The 6,834-nt window shown below is 42.7% G+C and overlaps 1 protein-coding gene across 1 annotated transcript in view; it reads left to right on the top strand.

Moving 5' to 3' along the window:
• The first annotated feature begins 392 nt into the window (after positions 1 to 392).
• LOC100741642 (ankyrin repeat domain-containing protein 6) overlaps positions 393 to 6,834 on the top strand; it is a 137,099-nt gene continuing 130,657 nt past the window's right edge. The window contains exon 1 of the mRNA XM_024371358.2: positions 393 to 754. The gene's annotated coding sequence lies outside the window, so the exon portion shown is untranslated. The remainder of the gene's footprint in view (positions 755 to 6,834) is intronic.

Here is a 6,834-nt window from a genome sequence, read left to right as displayed (position 1 = left end):
TTTTAAAAGATTAGTCCGATTTTATGTTTCTTTGAAACTCAGATATCGTTAAATTCGCGAATTCCGCTCGGAAGATGAAATGAATTCTGGTTTCGGTGTTGGAGTTTTGTTAGCTTCTATCGCGCAAGTATATTCGTGCCATTTCGCTTGTCGTTTCGAGCCAATATACGGCGGCATTGATGCCGCGAAGAACGTGTTCGATGGTGATATCAACGCCCGCATGAGAAAGTCGCGCGACCATCGATTCGCGATTACTTTACTTTAAACGGACTTCTGGTTTCTTCGCCTTTGTATCTCGAGCATTTTCACACGATGCATATAATACACGTAAATCGTTGGATCGATTGACTCGAACGTAGATCGCGTGACGCGTTAAAATCCATTGGAAGATTCGTATTATCACGTGCGAAGAAAAAGGAAAAAGTGACGTGTCTGTATGTGGAGTACCTGAAACGAGCGTCGTTTTGTGAAATATTCGTTTGGAAATCGGTGTCTGTGACGACAAAGAGTGAAGAAGAGGAAGAAAAGGAAGAGGAAGAAGAGGAAAGAAGAGGCAAAGCGATCGATACAATCGTCGAGAGCAAAATAAATATTTCTCTCAGTGTGGCTAGAGTGGTTCTATCGACGAGTGATCGTGATGTGTTTTCCAATCTATATAATTGACGCAGTTTGTTAGTAATATGGTGTGAAACAGGTGATCGCGTTTGGATTACGAGTATCTGGAAACTCACTTTCGACCAATCATGTATGGCTGGTGAGTAAACATTATTACGTCTATTAACAATATTTCGCTGAAACCTTTTCAACTCGCCTTTCCTCCCACGTACTTACGACGGCTACAACAAGTATTCGACGAAATATCTTTTGTCTGTTTCTACGTTTCATTCACGTCGTATCGAGCTTTTCCTAGTCGTACGAAGCTAGTTTTAACGACGATTTAATATACTTGAACTTCGATCAACTAGCGTGCCAATGTCGTCGATGAAAATACTTTCCTTAGCCATTGCGTGCGATGGATCCACTAGAAAAAAAAAAAAAAGAAAAAGAAAAATGCAGAAAAAATGACGTAGACTTTAACGTTCGGTGGTTCTCCGAACCGTTCTATTCCATTTTGACTGCATAATATAATAGTCGAGCAAAATTCAAGCGTTCTTTTCGTGGAAGCACCTATCAACGAAACACAGAACGTTGTTCCGAACGAAAGGCGGCGTGGTTTCGTGGAAGTCGTGAGTTTAACGTTCGCGTTCATGCTGAAAGGGACTGACGAGCCGCGAAACGTGCACGCACCGCCTAACGAACGTATGCCTTGAATGTCCAGTGGAGTCCGCGTACGCATAAACCCGGCACGTGTATATATTTATTGTGTTCTTTATTCAGTATGCATCCGGTGGGCTGCGTGGCACAGGTAATAATGCGTTCGTCGTTGGTAACGCAACAGCGACTACCTGTTAAACTTTTCCGGCGACGATCCCTAGGTTCGTGGTATCCGTGGCGCGACGCCCTCGTCACACGTCTGACGCATCGCGTTGACAAATCCGCCCTCTTTCGCGTTACGTTACCGCGTTTCGCGTTCTAGAAACGATGAAAATCGCCTGTTATCGGTATCGTTAACGACGATCGGTGTTATCGGACGGATTAGTAAAATCTTTGCCAAAGATCGTAGAATTCGGCGGCGACCGTCGACGTCACCTCTTTCTTCTCTTGCTTGCTTCTCGTAATTCGTAAAATCTTGCGAATTTGGCTGGCAGAACGTCTGCAAAGAAGAAGCAAGAGAGACAACGTGCCGCGAAAGGTTGGCCATTGCGACGAGTATCACGTGAGAAAGGTAAACCGTCCGCGCGTATAGCAGGAAATGCAGTGGAAAGATAGCGAACGAGCACCTGCTGCGGCGAGCTGTTCGATGCATAGGTAATATAAACGCAATAATTCCGTATTGGACAGCGACGAGGCTTTAACTTGGCAGAAAATACGAATTCTACGTTGGTAAGTCGACTCCGTTCGGTTAAAAAACGTTCGAGAGCAACGAAACGTTCTTCCTCGAGGATCTAAGTTACAGCGTTTCCGAACGAGATGGCTGTATAAATATCGATAGTAAAATTAATTGAGTTCTGTTAGCACAGATGATATCGCATACCGGTTTTCCAGGAATGTAACGCGGTTCATTCATGTTTTACATCGTACGCGAATACATTATGGCGTTCTTTGCGCGTTATTTCCACCGATTCAATGGCGGATCGGCATCGCAGATAGAAGCCGACTCGAACATTTTTCCCCATTAAGCGCGAAAAATAAAAAGGATCTTCTTCCTTTGGAAATCTTCGCTCCACCGTTTTTCTTATCTTCGTTTCTTAGAAGCTTTCGCCGTTTCCTTTATTTTACATCATTCGCGTTTCCACGATTCCAATCGTACACATCCGACGAGGAGATGACGATCTTCGCGCAAACGGAGATTTATTTGCAGAAGAAGAAAAAGAAGGAGAAAGTGTGGAGGAAGATAGGAGCGACAAATCGCTGTATTAGGATCGAATTTATGACGTTCGATACGTAAATTATTCTATTCGCCCAGACCGTCTTGCAGGATAAATAAATTCTAGCAAATTCCACACGGTTAGCATCGTAAGCCGCAACGGAGCGTAACGTTCGCTACGTACAAAGATATATTAACGCGATTGTATCGGTGAATACGACGCAGGGGTCTTACAAATTTCACTGCAATTCGTCGGAAGCGGTGTGCGAGTAACTAGTTTGCGATTTTTCTTGTTCCTCTCACGCTGTAGCCGATAATTCGCGTTAATTGAGTTAGCGATCAACGTTACTAAGAGGCAATTTCTTTCAGATTATCGTAATCGTAAATATTCTAAGTATACTTTATCCTTTCGACGATCAGACGTATCTCGAAAGGCGTTTGATCGAAATTTTCATCGAGTACCGGATACTACGACGAGACTGCGGATTCGTTCGCAAATTCCGAGTAATTCGCCTGAATTTCACATTCGATGGAAAAAAAGGATAAATTATTATCGAAGTTAATGGTGCAGCGTTTACGGAAGGTATCGTTAACTCGTATTATCTTTGAAAACAACGTGTATTGTTAATACGAAGGTAAGGCACGTAGTTCTTTTTTAACACGGCCAAACTACCACAATCTTTGAAAGTACAGTGTGTAACAGGGTTAATTAAGCGTTGCCGATGACTCAATTTCCAAGTTGATCGGTCACGTCGATCCGGACGGGCCGTAGGACAGACCGTAAGAGATTTCAGTGAAATGTGACTCCTCCGACGAAAACCTGTCATTAACGGCACCCTTTTTACACGCGCAAGTAAAAGACCTACACCATCAAAAGTCTGTCCCAGTTGAGTTTCAGCGACCAAAATATCGTACGAGTACGATTTCACCGACGCATTCTGTCGAACAGTTTCTCATTTTTATTCGACATGCCGCGTTTATTCGCTTCGTTCGAACATCCCATTCGCTGTTTCCGAGCTTTCGAAAGCTATCGATCAATTTATTTCACGAGATCTTTTTTCGCTATATTCCAAAATAGTTTCGGCTCTCTCCTGAGGAAGCAGACCGCGGTGTTTACGAATCGTCGGGTCAAAATGCAAGTGCCAAGTGCGATTGCGAAATAAAAATTCTTCGCTCGTCGTTCAAATATCGTCGATGTTCGTACGATTGACAGAAATCTTGAGTTTGAAGATCTCGGAAGGAGTTTCAGCTTCAAAACTGAACAAGATTCGATAAGAACGTGATTGGAGATTTTTACGCAGTTCTATGCGTATTCTCGTGCAAGTGCCAAGTGCAATTGCGAAATAAAAATTCTTCGCTCGTCGTTCAAATATCGTCGATGTTCGTACGATTGACAGAAATCTTGAGTTTGAAGATCTCGGAAGGAGTTTCAGCTTCAAAACTGAACAAGATTCGATAAGAACGTGATTGGAGATTTTTACGCAGTTCTATGCGTATTCTCGTGCAAGTGCCAAGTGCAATTGCGAAATAAAAATTCTTCGCTCGTCGTTCAAATATCGTCGATGTTCGTACGATTGACAGAAATCTTGAGTTTGAAGATCTCGGAAGGAGTTTCAGCTTCAAAACTGAACAAGATTCGATAAGAACGTGATTGGAGATTTTTACGCAGTTCTATGCGTATTCTCGTGCAAGTGCCAAGTGCAATTGCGAAATAAAAATTCTTCGCTCGTCGTTCAAATATCGTCGATGTTCGTACGATTGACAGAAATCTTGAGTTTGAAGATCTCGGAAGGAGTTTCAGCTTCAAAACTGAACAAGATTCGATAAGAACGTGATTGGAGATTTTTACGCAGTTCTATGCGTATTCTCGTGCAAGTGCCAAGTGCAATTGCGAAATAAAAATTCTTCGCTCGTCGTTCAAATATCGTCGATGTTCGTACGATTGACAGAAATCTTGAGTCCGAAGATCTCGGAAGGAGTTTCAGCTTCAAAATCGAACAAGGTTCGATAAGAACGTGATTGGAGATTTTTACGCAGTTCTATGCGTATTCTCGTGCAAGTGCCAAGTGCAATTGCGAAATAAAAATTCTTCGCTCGTCGTTCAAATATCGTCGATGTTCGTACGATTGACAGAAATCTTGAGTCCGAAGATCTCGGAAGGAGTTTCAGCTTCAAAATCGAACAAGGTTCGATAAGAACGTGATTGGAGATTTTTACGCAGTTCTATGCGTATTCTCGTGCAAGTGCCAAGTGCAATTGCGAAATAAAAATTCTTCGCTCGTCGTTCAAATATCGTCGATGTTCGTACGATTGACAGAAATCTTGAGTCCGAAGATCTCGGAAGGAGTTTCAGCTTCAAAATCGAACAAGGTTCGATAAGAACGTGATTGGAGATTTTTACGCAGTTCTATGCGTATTCTCGTGCAAGTGCCAAGTGCAATTGCGAAATAAAAATTCTTCGCTCGTCGTTCAAATATCGTCGATGTTCGTACGATTGACAGAAATCTTGAGTTTGAAGATCTCGGAAGGAGTTTCAGCTTCAAAACTGAACAAGATTCGATAAGAACGTGATTGGAGATTTTTACGCAGTTCTATGCGTATTCTCGTGCAAGTGCCAAGTGCAATTGCGAAATAAAAATTCTTCGCTCGTCGTTCAAATATCGTCGATGTTCGTACGATTGACAGAAATCTTGAGTCCGAAGATCTCGGAAGGAGTTTCAGCTTCAAAATCGAACAAGGTTCGATAAGAACGTGATTGGAGATTTTTACGCAGTTCTATGCGTATTCTCACGCAAGGCAGAATATTATTAGCGTTCGGCAAAGGGACAACCGGTAATTAAACTTCGCTCTTTCATTATCTGCTTGCCTCTGGGATGAACGTGATAGCGATGAAGGTTCGTGGTATCTCTGAGTTATTGCCATCGCAACGATAATTCGGTATTGCAAAACACGATGAAGGACATGCAAAGTTCGTGCGTGCGGATTGATAAACAGTTTAATACCGAGCCGCCGTGCCGTATTTTATGCGTCTGCAAATATGTTTAACGTTATCGACGGTCTGTAATCGACGTAACGTGGTACTTGGTACTTGCGTCGTTTCAAGTTCCCTTTGAAACGCGGCTGCGAAATGGACTTTGTCTGCTTCTTCCCGGTGGTTTTTCGACGGAGATTAAAGAATTAATAAATCTGGAATTAATCAACGTAAGCATAAATATTTGTCGAAATTATGTACGTATGTTGGTCTGCTTGACACGAGCGATATAATTTACGACCGCGATTCCCAGTTTCCGTATTTGGCTCTCAACGAGTTACGGACGAGATTGTGGATTCCTTTAAACCGATTCGCAGAATCAAATCAACCGAACGATGGAAATACGTAAAATCCACATTGAAATTCGCTTCCTCGTACGAACCTAAGCATCGCCAAAGAACGATCATCGTCACTGTTATTCGCGAAATTGTCCGATCGAATTTCCAACGAGACAAATAGACGCGATTATTCCCTAACGACGATTGGCTCTTAATGGATTAACCATAACCATAATTCAAAGTACGATGTAACACGAGAGAGAACGTAGATGATGGCGTTGCTACCGATATCTACGATAACAAACTGCTGGTAATTACGCTGCGTCTATAAATAATAAGAACGTTAACATTATATTCGACACTTGGATCTAACTCGGAAGAACGTAGATCATATGCAGGCAAAATTTATTCCCCAGTTAATAACTGACACACGCGTCATGTTTTCTTTGTTCAGAATTAATCTCACCACCGTGTGCATAAATGAATTCGTCGTCGATCAAACGATATAAACTAGTCGCGATATAAAAGCCGTGTAAATTATTCCGCGCGCCGTACTAATAAATTATTTACAAGTGATAATAGGCGTTCGCTTTAACGCCACGTAGCCTCGCATCGAGGTAACAAGACTCGCTCTTACGACCACACGCTTTCTCTGTTCGACGTTTTCGAATCGACGTTTTTCCACGACCGATCTTGCTCGATCCCTCTCGATCTTTCGTATCTACGTTAGAAAATCGTGGATCGGTCGAACGCCTGGAAAGGTACTCGAGCGTAAAATTTCCTGGTAGCGGAACCCGATCCATTTATCTAATATCTCGTCACGCGTGCGTATACATTCTTGTCCTATGCATTAATTAGCCTAATCGTGGCGGCACAATCGTTCCACCGAGATGCGCTTGTTCGCAGAATCCCGGAATAGACGGTATAAGCGACGCGGTGCCGCATAATTAGACAGGATACGAGAGCCGTAGATGTAATCGTCGCAGGCTGCATCAAAAGCGAGATCGTTGTATCGCTGTTTGCTGGAATATCGTCGCTTTTGAAACGAGTTTCAAAAC

This window comes from Bombus impatiens, unplaced genomic scaffold (assembly GCF_000188095.3).
Source record: "Bombus impatiens unplaced genomic scaffold, BIMP_2.2 scf_1275, whole genome shotgun sequence".
NCBI lineage: Eukaryota > Metazoa > Arthropoda > Insecta > Hymenoptera > Apidae > Bombus > Bombus impatiens.
Note: the sequence above shows the minus strand (reverse complement) of the source record. Positions and strands in the feature narration are given on the sequence as shown.